This window comes from Macaca nemestrina, chromosome 13, assembly GCF_043159975.1.
Source record: "Macaca nemestrina isolate mMacNem1 chromosome 13, mMacNem.hap1, whole genome shotgun sequence".
Taxonomy (NCBI): Eukaryota; Metazoa; Chordata; class Mammalia; order Primates; family Cercopithecidae; genus Macaca; species Macaca nemestrina.
The window spans coordinates 28,380,118-28,394,675 of NC_092137.1; positions in this window are offsets into that span (position 1 = coordinate 28,380,118).

A 14,558-nucleotide genomic window follows, 5' to 3' on the forward strand; every position below is an offset into this window, starting at 1 on the left:
CCACACAGTAAGTTGGAAATCTTTTGAAGGTTGGAACTCACAGCCCCCGGCCCTTGGGAAGGGCTCAGACAATGGGGCCTTCTACCCAGCCCAGCAGGGGGCAGGAGCCCAGCGGGGCAGCAGCAGAGCCTCCCAGCCCACCAGGGCCCCTGGAGTGGCTGCAGAGGGGAGACTCGGGAAAACAGGAGGAGGCCCATAAGCATGGACTTTGCTGGCCTGGCCTGGCAATTTGGGAAGAGAAGTAGCATTTATAGGGTGGTTCCTGAATGTCTTCAGGAAGCAAATGGACCTCCTCCAAAAAAGATAGATTAGGGACTCATTTGTCCACTGAGCCCTTGATGGGGTCGGCAGCCTGGCATCCCTACTCCCAGGCCTCTGTGGCTAGGAGGGCTAATGACCATCAACCTCCAACATACACCAGGTCCCATAAGAGGCACTTTTGTGTTGTGGTCTCCTCCTACCTGTGAGGAAGGGCATAGTGTTCTCATGAAGAAACTGACTTGTTTTATTCTCACCTCCGGTGGGCCCGGCAACTTGCTGCTGCCTTCATTGGCCCTAATACAACCACAGGCCATGCAGGGACTATTAGCACTAGGCCCTATTAACCATCATTTTAGAGATGGGGAAACTGAGGTACACAGAGGAATACTGACTTGCTCAAGGGTGTGACTGTGACAAGCCACTGCTCTTCAATGGCCTTTCCCCGCCCCCTCCCCACCCCGAGTGAGTAGGTGAGGCTGAATGAGATCATGTCCAGAAGGCCTTTGAAGTGTGCGGAGACTGCAGCTCTGGGGCCTCCCAGGGGAAGATGAAAAGCCTGGGGTCCTGGGCTCAGTGAATGGAAGACAGCAGGGTCATCTGGGCTGACTGGGCATCACCTGGGGACATGTCCTGCCTCTGAACTTCTCTGGGGGAGGACCATGCTTCCTGGGACAGAGGGGTGAGCCCAACCCTGTATGGGGCGGAGAGGCTCTGAGACCACAGCTGTGCAATGGGGCAGCTACTCTCCTTCTCCCAGGCCCAGTGCTCCAAGGGGTTAACCTAGGAGACCTCTGAGGTCCCTGCCAGCAATGACAGCTCCCAGTTGCTTAACTTAAAGCCACACTCTCCAGAACACTGTTTTTCATGATTGCCCCTGCATAAGCTTAAAGAATGTTAGAAAGCGGATTCATCCCAGAGACAGTGGCAGGACCTTGAGGATCCAGCAGGGTGTCAGGAGCCCCGGCTCAGGCTCCTGGCCATCTCACAGAACTGCTGTGTGATCTGCACAAAGGTCTTCCTCCTCCTTGCCTCAGTTTCCCTGTTGGTAAAAACAGCAACGGAGAATACCAATGGAGTAATCCTGAGGCGGCTTGTGAAGCCCAAGGAAAGACATGCAGGGGGTGGCAATGATGAGCTTTCGTTGGCCAGGGAGAGCGCATGCAGGGACTTACAGAACGAAACGGGGGCGGTGCACATGGCATTTTCTTTCGGGGACAATACTAAAAGCTCTATTACAGTTTTGCTCACAGCCTGCCCAGCCTCGATAGAAGTAACATTTCATGTCTGTGTAGCCTTTTACCTAAGTTAGCAACAGGCTTTCTCTCCTACGTTATGTCTTTCCATTCCCCTAGACACCTCGGGGGACAGGTATAGTACCCTCGATTTAAGGACAGGGAGACTGAGGCTCAGCAAGATGCAGTAATCTGCTGGAGGACACACAGGTGAGGGCAAACCCAGGCCTCAAAGCCAGCAGCCCCTTTGAGACATGCTTCTCTAGAAACTTCCACACCACGGGGTCCTTCCTGGGACCAGTACAAGGCAGGTCCGTCCTAGTGGTTGGGAGTGTGGTCACCACGTGCCTGGTTTGAGGGTCTGGATCACAGAGCCCACTTTCTGGGTCCTTTTCCTTCTCTCGAGGGCCCCAGGAGGTAGGCAAGGTCCCTTAGAGTGGGGGGCCTGGCCCCATGTGGGAGGTGAGGGCAGGGTGGGCGAGGTTCCTTGGGGTGGGAGGCCTGGCCCTCGTGACAGTGAGGGCAGGGTGCAGCCAGCAGTAGGTGGGAGGTGCAGGAGGCTCCTGCTCACTGGCGGGGCAGGGCGGGGCAGGGCGGGGCAGGGCGGGGCAGGCACCAGGAACAGGGTGACCTGGACACCGTGACCTGTGATCGTTGAACAAGGCACGCAGAGGCAGTGGTGGAGATAGGGACACCCTCTGTGCCTGGGGGAACCCTCACTGACGTGGGCACCCTCTGAGCCTCCCACCCTGCTAGCTCCCCCTCGGCCACCGCTAGGCAGCTTCCAGCAAGGATGTTCCTTCTCCCTCCCAGCAGGCCCTCACCTGGAGCCTGCTCAGACCTGCCCTCCCCACAAAGCACGGTAGCAACTCCCCAGGGCAGAAAGTGTCTCTTCTGAAAGCAAGACAAGAGTTTAATTAAGCCCTAAATGCGCAGAGTTCAGCCTGAAATTAGGGTGGTGAAGGGAGGGGGAGAAGGCAGTTGAGGACGGGGGGCTTCAGCCCAGCCCTGCCCCAGCTGAGCAAAACAGCCCACGAGCAAACATTTGCAGAGCCCGAGGGCGTGGTTACAAACATTCTGACCTAGAAAGGGGAGAATGCCAAGTTCCCTTCCCCCTAAACTCAGGTTTGGGGCGTGGTATTGGGTTTGGGGCTAATTTGGACAGTGGAGAGGGGGAAACCAAGAGGTAAAGAGAGGCCACCTCTGAAGGTGGATGCCTGGGTCTCTGAGGGTGTGCGGGGAAGCATGGGTCTGCCTGGATGGAAACTGGCAGGTGGGAACCCTCCCCACCCTGAGAGGGAGGGAAGGAGAGAGGACACTGAGGGCTGCCGGGCTCTGGGTAAGCCAGTCAGACTGCACACACAGGTGTGCCAGGGCTGGGACTCCTGCCCAGGACACCCAGCACCGCTCTACCAGGTGGGCAAAGCTCATTCTGCTCCCCAAGGAGGAAGGGAGCGGCCAGCCCTGATTGACACAACCAACTGGGCTCCTGGCTTTAGGGACAAAGCAACTGAGACTTGCTTTTACCAATGGCTGCAGGCATCTGGACAACTGGCAGTGTTGAAGGGAGCACTGGCCTCAGCCCCTCTCTCTCCTGTCCCCAGGTCTCCCTAAACTTCTGCTGAGACATTCAAACCGCAGCCTCCTCCTTTCCCTGGTAATTGATCCTCTTTTGCCCTGCAACTTGGGTTTGGTCTTAATTTGCCAGGCACTAAAGGCAAGAAGAGACGAGCAGGAGGGCGTGTTATCGCTTGTCTCCGGGCACAGAGGCTGTTGCAACAGAGCTCCTGAGTGCGTGTAAAAGTGCACGCGTGTAGCAGAGGAAGGGAACAGGCTGCACACGGGGTGGGGGATGGGTGCCCAGCTCTCCTCCCTTGTGTGTGCGTATGGCGGGGGGAGGGTCACTGGGCTGATTTCTGTCACTGAGGCAGGGGACCTCACGACACAGAACAGACCCAGCAAGGCCTTGGTAGCAGCAGCCGCTGCCTGAGCTGCTCAGCCTCCCTGTACTGACTGATACTGACTGAAGCTGGCCTCACAGCCCCACTCCTAGCTTCTCAGCCCGTCTTGACTGGCACCTGCCTGGCAGCGCATTGACCACTTAGTGGAGATGGTCTGACACCCTGGGGGCTAGAAGCTGGTTGTAGGTTCTTTGACTTTAAGGGACTATCTTCTAAAGAGGCCAAAGTAGGCACCTTTGCTGGTGGCTCTGGCAGAGCTATGGAAGCAGCAGCTCAAGTTCTGCCTTGAGACTGAGTCCATTTGCTTTCCCCCTTCGCCGGACAGACGGGAAATCCTACCACAGTTTTCTCATCACTGAATCAAAGGTATCACTGGGGGTGACGACCAGTGGGCAGGGGGTCAGGAGAGGCCCTGGGATCACTCAGCACAGACTCCTTCGCCGCCTTCCTCCTCAGCACCCCTACCTCTCTTGGCTTCCTGTGGCTGCTGTAACAGATGACCACAAACTCGGTGGTTTAACACAACAGACTCTTCCTCTTTCACAGTTCTGGAGGCCAGAAGTCTGAAATCAAGGTGTTGGCAGGGCCTCGCTCCCTCTGGAGGCCCTGGGGGGACCCATTCCTCGCCACTTCCAGCTTCTGGAGCTGTCGGCATTCTTTAGCTTGTCTCTGCATCTGTCTGATCTGTCTTTGTGAGGCCTTCTGTGTGTGTGTCATCTCCCTCTACCCCACTCTTATAATACTTCCTGTTGAATTTAGGGTCTGCCCAGATAATCCAAGAATCCAAGATGATCTCCTCCTCTCAAGATCCTTAACTTCCTTACATCTGCAAAGACCCTCTTTCCAAATAAGCTTACATTCACAAGTTCCTGGGATTTGGACACAGACCTATCTTTTTGGGAGACCACCATTCAACCTGCTACACCATTCATTGGTTGGTAGGTTGTGGCTTAGACCCCTCTAGTGATGGGTGGCTCACTAGGGCAGGAGTTGGCTCCATCTATGTCCAAACAGGTCTAATTATTTTAAAGTTCTTACTTGGGTGGAGCTGAAATTTTGCTCAACAGGAACTTTTACCCACTAGCCTTAGTTCTGGTCTTCAGAGTACATAAAATACATCTAAATAAATAAACCTTCCAACCCTACCGCCTCTGCCCCTGATTATAAGGCAAAAACAAAATGAGAAAAAGGATGAATGGGCTTAGTTTTGATATCAGGGAAAGTGCACAGACCCCAGTCTCCCTGGTGGCTCTGTCCCTAGCAGTTTGTGCCTGTTACCTCACCGTAACACCAGAGAGTGGCGGAATCACCGTTTCATGGAATGCTTTTGAGAAATGCATCCTGGAGATTCACAGTTTGCACTGGTACATTAAAGGCTCTGAGAAGTCCTAAGTAAAGAAATCCACTGAACCCCAATATTTTCCAAACTTATTTGAAAATACAGTGCTTTTATCGACTACCGTCTTCTTTTGTCACCTTGCAAAACTTCCTCACTGTTTGGGGAAATGCTTTCAGTGATGCCTCGGGGTCTTTTCCAGCTTTCACAATCTGTTTAGGTCAAACCTAATAGCTCATGTGCTCAGATGCCCATCCCTAGCACTGTTGTTAAGCATTTTGCTGGAGGTAACAAATAATCTGGAAAATTAGAGGCCCCTGCCCCAAGCCACAGACAGCCAGGGTGAGGCTGTGGGCCATGGCCTCTGCCTAGGGGCCCTGGGCCTCTCTAGCCCCTACCTGGCACCACAGGAAGCTGAGGGCCCTGTGGGAGGAAGCCAGGGAAGTAAGGAGTATTTCTGTTGCTCTGTCCCCTGGAGATCCAGACCTTGTCTCCACTTCAGACTCAGCGCTGCTCAGCCATCCTCGTTAGGTAATGCTGTCTCTGAATCAGGTCTTCTGGAAGCTTTATTTGGAGGTCTGAACTAAATTCTACCTTGGCTGTGGGGGGGGGGGCAGGGAAAAAAAAACAATCTCAAAGGAGTTGAAGCTTATGAAGTGGGAGCAAGAAATACCTAGACCCCCCCAAATGAAAGGTGCTTCTAGTCGGGAAAAAGAAGGATCTGAATGATTTGTCCTAATGGAAGAAGGAGAGAGACTGAGGATCACTCACTGATGGAATCGGTGGGGCTGGGTGAGAGATGGAAACGTTGACAGGAAAGCTGAATTAGGAGAATGGAGTGTCTTGAAAAGGCTACCACGTTTCTCCCCCTGCCCAGTGTGAGATGACATGTGGGCTATTACCCTCTCCTATCCTTTTCTGTCTTTAAGACTCCTAGAAGAGGACACACAGGCTCAGAGGATCAACCTTTATGGAGTGTCTCTTACCCGATAGTTTCATCTGCAGAAACAAGGTTCGCTGTGCCCTGAGATACAGCTGTTTACTGTATCTCAGTAAACGAGTGCCCCGTACCAGATACCATGCTAGCTGCTGACACACATATATTATTTCATCCTTTTAACCTCTAAACTCTTACAGGTGAAGACACCAAGGCTCAGGCAGGTTTAGTGTCATGCCAAATGTCAAGAAGCAAAGCGTGGAGCAGGGCCAGATCTGTCTGGCTCCTGACCCCACACCACAGCTTTCGACATTATTTAGTAACAGCCTCTGCATCCTGAGGGTGCTCTCCCTTGGTCTGACCTGAATCTCTCCTCCCCTTGCCTGAGTTGGATCTGATGGAAGGACCCTGCAAGTAGGTCGGATCTGCTCCTAACCCAGCCTTGAGAGACATCACCTGTCTTCTCGTGCAGGTAAGTAGCCTTCTAGCTACTGGGGTGGGGAATGTTTGCCTTCTGTTAATGAAAAGAAAGATGTGATAATAAATAAATGCCCAACCCAGTGCAGTAATCAGTGTCCCTAACAATAAGGCTCTGTGTTTGGTCTTGGCTGTGGGTTCTATTCATTGGCTAACGTCACTGCTCAGGAGCCCCTGGGCATGTCAACAGGGTAGGGCCCCAGGCACACTTACAGGGGAGCGGACTGAGCCTTTCTGCCCAAGCTCCCAGAATTCCTCCTGGGAAGTGAAGTTCCTGCAGACCTGCTTCCAGGTGCCCCAGGCCAGAGTGAGGGAGGTGCCTTGGGCTCCCAGGTGCATGGGGCAGTGGAAATGGCACCCTGCGCCTGACATCAGGATATGGGGGTCTTGGCCCAGTTCTGCCTCTGGCGCCCTGGGTGACGTGAGGCAAGCCTGTTTCCCTCTCTGAACCACAGTTCCCACATTTGTATAATGGTGGGGGATTGCACCAAATATGTTCTCAAGTTCCTTCTAGTTCTGACATTACAGGATCCTGTAGACGCAGCTTCTCCCAGATTTGCTTTATTCCAGGTGCCACAGCACAGGGGCCCCCAGCTGGTAGGTGGAAGACCCCAGAGCTTCAGCAGCCCAACCTCTTTTTTCCGTAAGCTGCTGGACACACTTGCCTACCTCAGCTTCCCCGGACACTTCCTTTCTTCCCCACTGTCATGTGTATGAAATTTCCCAGTTTGTGAGACATTTTCAGAAACATTATCCCACTGAAGCCTCACCACAACCCTGTGAGATGGGCAGAGAAAGAAATGTAAGACTGTGGGCATCACCCATGTCCCCCCCTATAGGGACTCTTCCTATAGCTAGAGAAATCCTTTTGGGAATAAGGCAGAGTATAAATAAACAGATGGTGGGTGGATGGTTAGACAAATACACACGTGTAATTCTCACCGCGGCCTGGAGATCTTGGTGTTATCATTATCATCACCACATCACAAGGCAGGAAAGTGAGGCTCAGAGGGGTTCAGTACCTACCCAGGGTCCCCTGGCTATCAGGCAGCAAAACCAAGATTTGAACCCAGGCCTCTGTGGCCTAAGCTCATGGCCCTTTCTGCTGTGTGCTAAGGACACAATCAACATTCTTTGCTCCAAATGAACTGGATATATAGAGATGAAGTGACTTTGTCAAGGTTACTGAAGCTCCAACTGGCAGAGCCGGGAGTCAAACCCCCATTTGTTGCCTACAAACGTAAGGCTGTTTCTGGAAACAGCACAGTTGCCTCAAAAGAAAAACCAGTGGAGTCCCTCCCACCTTCCCTCCCTTTCTTCATTCCTCCCTTGCTTCTGTCTTTCCAGGAACATCCCCTCTCCTCTCACATGTCCTGAGCAGGAAATCGCATGATCTGCTCCTTGGCTCAGATAACACAGCCACCACTCCCCAGGCTCTGTGTCTTTAGAGGCGTGGGGAGTGCGGGCCCCAGGCAGCAGCGCATGTACTCAGTGACCCACGGCAGCTGATCCATGGGGTCTGTGTGTGCTGTCCTTGAGATGTCTGGCTGAGTCTATGCAGGTCTCCTCTGTCCCTCTGAGCGTACCCCAGGCAGTTGGAGTGGCAGGGCCTGCCCACACAATGAAGTTGGACTCTTTCTCTGAGGTGTACTTGCCTTCTTGTCACCTGGCCCTGCTACAAAGTCTCCCTACCTCTCTCCCGAACCACGGCAGAAGAGTCAAGCCGCCAGCCTCCTCTCTGGGCTCTTCCTGTTGCCTTCCATTCTTTACCCTGCCACCAGGGAGATCAGCTTAAAACCAGACTTTTCAACTTCAGGCTGCAGCCCATTACATGTGTCCCACGGGTCATGGGAAAAAACATCTCACTCTGGAAAGTAGCAAATTTGTTTGGAAAACTCTTGCTTAAAGCATAGCCCAGAGCATGTCTTCTCCTCGCTTCTCAAGAAATGATCAGTGGAGGAATCCTACTTACTTCAGATCTCTCTCCGTGTGTGTGTGTGTGTGTGTGTGTGTAGGGGGTGGTATTTTGGAGTGAATTTATTGCAGTCTAAAACATACATAAGGTACACAAATCATGTGCACAGTTCAGTGAGTTCGCACAGAGCCAGCAGGCCTGCAGTAGAGTCCCAAGTCTGGCACAAAACTCACAGAATGTTAAACTCGGCTAATTCGACTCTCATTTCGTTTCTGAGTCTCTTTTCACAGCATCCACCGTACAGACCCAGCCTCTTTCTGAACATTTGCCCCAAACAGGTAGCACCACCTTCCTTAGTCAGGGGTCAGGTCTACTTCCTCCATCTGCGAGCATCCATTCTTAGTCCTAGCCTTGTCCTCTGGGGTCACTCCAAATAAGCCTAGTTTCTTTTCCATGGGGAATATCTTCAAATATTTGGAGATACTTCAGATACTTCAGAACTATCCTTTCCCCACCCTGCCCCAGCCTATGTTTTAGACCTTTCCTTTGGTCCCAGGTAATCCCATCAATTTACACTTGCCCCTGCATGTCCATACTTCCCTGAACCTGGGCCCTTCCTCATGCTGTCTGCCCTGTAGCTTCCCTGCCTTCACCTGCCAACATCCTATCAGACTTCTGAGGCCAATTTCACCACTACCACCTTCGTGAGAACTTTTCTGATGTGTTCCATCCAATATAGAAAATTCTCACCCTTTGCATTAACCTGAGAACCCGGGTAGCTGCCTTGTGCTGTCAATTGTGTTCTGACTTGTTTTAAAGTTTTTGGAGAATCTTTGTTATCCCTCACCAGCTTCCAACTTCTTTGAAGACTGATCCTTTCTTATCTGTATTTGTTTTTCTGGAAATGTCTTGAAAAGAGTAGATGCTTGGGCCGGGTGTGGTGGCTCACATCTGTAATCCCAGCACTTTGGGAGGCCGAAGTGGGCGGATCACAAGGTCAGGAGTTCGAGACCAGCCTGGTCAACATGGTGAAACCCTGTCTCTACTAAGAATACAAAAATTAGCCGGGCATGGTGGCACGTGCCTATAGTCCTAGCTACTCAGGAGGCCAAGGCTGGAGAATCACTTGAACCTGGGAGGCAGAAGTTGCAGTGAGCTGAGATTGCACCACTGCACTCCAGCCTGGGTGACAGAGAAAGACTCCGTCTCGGGGGGGTGGCGGGGAAGAAAGAAAGAAAAAAAAGAGTAGGTGCTCACAGTATGTGCTCTGCGTTCACTAGTACATTAGGACCTTTTTGGTCATAAGTGACAGATATCCAACTCAAATTGGCTTCAACACAAAAGGGATAATTTCTGTATAACAGGAAAGTCCAGGGAGATAACCACTGGAGGTATAGTGGGGTTTAGGCCATCAAACAATGTCATCAGGAACTTGCTGTTCTCCACTGCTCAGCTTTGCCGCCCTCTAGCTTGGTTTTCTTCCTGGTATTTCCGTCTTTAAGGAGTAATAAAGAGTATAGTGCCTCAGTTGAAAAAAGACTGCTTCTCCGCTTCTCCAGGAGTTTGAGCCATAGTCTCAAATGTGACTCTCAGAAGCCAGTCTTGGGTCATTGCTACAATCCTGAACCTACTACTAACTGTAGGGAAGCGAGATGTTCTGTTTGGTCAGGACTGGATCGTGTGTCCATGTGTTCACCCCAAGAGCTCAAGGGTAGGGTCACCCATGGCACATGAAATGGGGAAGTGGAGGTTCTCCAAAGGAAAATTGGGGTGCTCTTACCAGAAGAAGAGTTCATTAACACCATTTGTACCAAGACTCTGGGACCAGAATACCTGCATTGAAATCCCAGCTCTGTTGCTTTTCAGCTCTGGAAACCTGGGCAAGTTGACCTCTTCTGACTTAGTTTTCCCCATCGTTGAATGGGGATAATAACTGTAGCTACCTCATAGGGGTGTTGTGAATATTAACTGAGTTAATGCAGTATATATGATCCAATTAAAATACTGTCTGGTACCAGGTAAGCCCAATTAGAGGTTTTTATAGGTGTCCCCACAGTTATTGCCTCATGCCCCTAATATTTTGTGTGTTACTCTTCATTCTTCTCGGCTAGATTGGAAGTTGCCTGAGGGCAGCGCCCATCTAGGCTTCCAGCTTCTCTTATACCCCTGAGGACAGGCTGATAGTGGCTGTGAGACCATGGCTGTGAGACCCTGGCAGCATCCTGGGCCCCCCACCCCATGAGGAGTAGATAAGCCTGCCTGAGCCTCCTGGTCTGGGCCTGAAGCAAGCAGGGCTCCCGACAGCCCCTTCCCCCTTGCTTTCCCAGATCCTCAGAATAGGAAGGGGGCAGAATCGTGTTTCACAGTGGGATTTGAAGATGCTGGGCAGGAGACTCATCCAGATGGAGGGGCAGCAGGGAAAAGCTTTACCTCCTTTAGGACTTCTGTGTCTCCCTTGCCTTACAATGTATCCAACATTCAATCCAGCATCTTGGTGGCAGATGAGGAAGCCGAGGTCTGGAGATGTCAAGGGGCTTTGCCCAGGTCACACAGCCCGCCATAGCAGGGCTGCCCTTGGAGCTCCATTTCCCAACTGGAAGCCAAACCCTGTGCTGCCTCTCCTTGTGCAGATCCTAGAACCAGAGAAGCAGCAGGGGAAGTTGTCCTGTTTCTCTTCTCCCAACCTGACAAACATTCCTACCAGGGGTGACTTCTGTTCTGACTCATAAAGATATTTCTGAATAAGAGCACTGGTCACTTTATCTCTGGAATGTATCCGGCTTTTAAAAAAACCAAAACCAAAAAACTGGTGGCAGGGAAGTACCCTCTTCCTGTCCCCCCGCCCCCACCACCGCCAGGGCACTGATTCCACTCAGCCTCCTAGGGGCCTCATGGGTTCGGCCGGAACGGCCTCATTTGCATATGCTTTCTCAAAAGTCTTGCCCACACTTCAATATAACTCTAAATGTGTTCTAAGGAAATAAAAAGGTTTTGTTGTCGTTGTTTGCTTCTTGTTTTTTGTTAAATCGAGGGTAACATATATAAAGTAAAATGAATAAAATGGTGCAATCCTAAGGGCAGAGCCTGTGGATGAACTTTTACACACCCACAGACGTGTAATACCGCACCCAGATGGAGATCGTTGTTTTAAAACTACGATATGACTGCCTCTAGAGTGATATTTCTTGTCTTCATTTCTTCTCCATTGGTGTACAGCCCATTCATGAAATGGGAATCATGTAGGGTGAAGGCTTATGTGTCACATCTGAGAAGACTTTAGCTGGGAGGGTTGCTCTTGGAATTTCAAGGAGGTAGCATAAAGCCACAGGAGAGAAAGTCATGCTTGCTTCTTCCCCAGGAGTGGATCCCTGTTCATCAGCGGGTATAGCCTTTTCTCTGCCCCACACCTGAAAGATACAATACATGGCTCAGTGGCTCAAGTATCAGTGTGAGTGGTTTCGTGTTATCAGTAAAGAGGGGAGATGTGGTTTCAAAAAGCTGTTCAGGCTATTCCAGTGTTCACTTCCACAGTACATGAGGTGTAAGGCCTCACTGATTTACCTTATTTCCCTCATTCTGAAACACCATCCCTCGTTAGATCCCTCATGTGCTTAATGGGATTTATACTGGTTACTCCCCATTTGCTGAGTGCCCCACTAGATTTGCTCTTTACCCTTCTTTGCCCTTCTCTGTGCCCTGGGAGGCCAACCTTAGTGGACTGCATGGATCAGCAGCTCCTGCTGTTTGGCCAGAGAAGGAGGCAGGAGGTGGGAGAGATGGTCTGGTATTTCTTGACCCCAACTTCTCCCTCCCTTTCAGTGGGCTATCTCTGGCAGGGGCTCCTTCCCTCTACCCGCTGGATGGCCCCTCCTTCATGGTCCCAAGCTCACTAGGCTCCAATAACATGATTGCCTCCTCTTTTCAACCCTAGGGACGGTCATCATTTCCTGCCGTTACTAGGCTCTAGGTGCCTCAATTCCCTCTTAACTTTGTCCATACCTCTATGGGAAACTCCATAAGGAGTTTCTCCATTAAAGCCTCATCCTTTGAACCATCTGGGTTAAAGACTGTTTCCTGATGGACCCATGAGTGATTCACAGGTCTTTGGACAAAAACGGGAACACTTCCATATTCAATAGTCATCAATTATAAGATACATCTGGCTTTCAGAAATATTACATCATCTAAAAAGTATGATTTACTATAAAGATATGATGGCAGGTTCATTCAGGCATGATGGATATAGAGGACAGTGTATCATTAAGAGATGTAAGCTGGGAATGGTGGCTGACGCCTGTAAACCCAGCACTTTGGGAGGCCAAGGCGGGCTGATCACTTGAGGCCAGGAGTTTGAGACCAGCCTGGTCAACATGGTCAAACCCCAGCTCTACAAAAAACACAAAAATTAGCCAGGTGCGGTGGCGTGCTCCTGTAATCCCAGCTACTTGGGAGGCTAAGGCAGGAGAATCACTTGAACTCGGGAGGCAGAGGTTGCAGTGGGCTGAGATCACAACACTGCATTCCAGCCTGGGGGACGGAGGAAGACTCTGTCTCAAAAAAAAAAAAAAAAGAAAAAGAGAGATGGAGTTTGCTCCTAAACTTACAAGGCTGGAAGCATGGCAAGCAGCAAAGTGCTGGGTTTAAAGTCAGGTGAGACGGCTTTGAACACAGACTGACACCTACAGCTGGAAAATTTTGAGTAGGCTGCTGTGCCACTCTGCACCTAAGCCTCCTCTCTGGCAATCCAGAGTCACTCTGCTGTCTATATCCCTTTCAGAGATGTCATGTGTAAGGACAAGTGAGGCGATGTGTGTGAAAGGGCTTCAACTATCTCGTGCTGAGATGTGTGGGCCAGCGCAGCTCAGAGGTGCCAGCTATTCTGGGATTCCTCATCTCTCAAGGGCCAAACACTGGCCAGGATGGACAAACAAGGAGACCGGCAAAAGTGGGACAGAGAGGTCTCAGAGACCAAGAGGCAATGAGAAGACAGCTCAACTACCCTTTTCTTCCCACCCCAGCTTCCCTCTTCCCCTTCCCTTCCCTTCCCTCACTTGACATGGCCTCTTCTCTAAGCTGAGGGATGGTGCTGAGGCTATTTGTTCAGTGGAGAATTAAGGAACACACTAAGTGTAGGATAAAGTCATGCACCAGATAAAGACCATGTCTTCCAAGACCAGTAAGAGAGAGACAAAGACATTCCAACAGGAGGCAGGTCATGCCATGTCCTGGGGAAGAAGACGAGCCTGGGGTCGGAAAATCTCAACTGCACTCCTAACCGATCACTAACTCACTAACCCTGGACAAGTTATTCAATCTCACTGTCTTCTGCAACCAGAGAATAATACCCACCTCCAGCGTTTGCTCTGAGAATTCCACTGAACAAGCCCTGTATTCAGCATGGTGCCTGGCTCTGATTTTAGCACTCGATAAAGGGTCACCTCTATTTTTAGCATTCCAGGGAGCCAGAGGACCCTTTCTAACTGGATGACTCTGGAATGATTTCCCAAGGAGAGGGCACTGAACTAGGCTTGGAGGCTGAATTCTCGGTTTGGCAGGCACAGTTCGCTGAGGCACTGGCTGAACCTGGGGAGGTCAGTCTCGCAGCAGCACCAGGGCACAGAGTTGTGTGTCCGGCGCTGGGAGTACTGAAAGGGGGTGAGCCGGCGGCGGAACGCAGGCCTCCCGGCGGGCAGAGGGAGCCAGCACGAGCTCTGGAGTAGGAGAGGGCCGGGATCAAAGCGCTCTGAGGCAGGCCAGGGCGCACCAAAGGGAGGCTAGTGAATTGCATCAGCACAGATTCCGTGATGCTCTGCAGACGTCTCCAGGCTGCTGGGCTTTACGGGAACCCACAAGAAAGGAAAGGACCGGGGAGCTAGCAGGCGGGGGCGGGCGAGGGCGCGAGGGTGCGCTCGCCCGCGCGCTCCCGGCGGCGCCGGGCCGGGGCTGGGCGCGCCCGGGACTGCGGAGGCCGCGGAGGAAGCTCCTGCTCCCCTTTCCCCGCCTCTTTTCCCCCCGCATTACTGGAAGGACTGTGTGGGAGAGACCCAGAAGCACCCGGATTTTCGAGCGCCAGGTGGGGGAGGGCGGGGCAGCCTCTACTGCTCAAAGGAAAACCAAAAGTGCGTCTGTTCGCGCCGCTCCGACACGCGGTTGCTACTGGGAGGGCTCAGGGCGCTTTCGCCGCGCCTCCCTTTGCAGCCCCCAAGACTTGGCTAGGGCGGCCTGAGGCCCGCGTGGCGCGGGGAGGGGCTGAGAAGAGAGTGGGAAAGTGTCACGATTTCTTCTGTGCCCCTCCCGTCCCTACCCCCACCCCCAGTTTTCTGGGTTTTGCTGCTGCCGCTGGGGAAGGACTGATTCGTTTTGCGTCAAAGGACTGCATTTACTCAGTCCTGCTGGGAGAGGCGCGTAAACACCCAGGCAGGCCAGGACGCAGGGATGG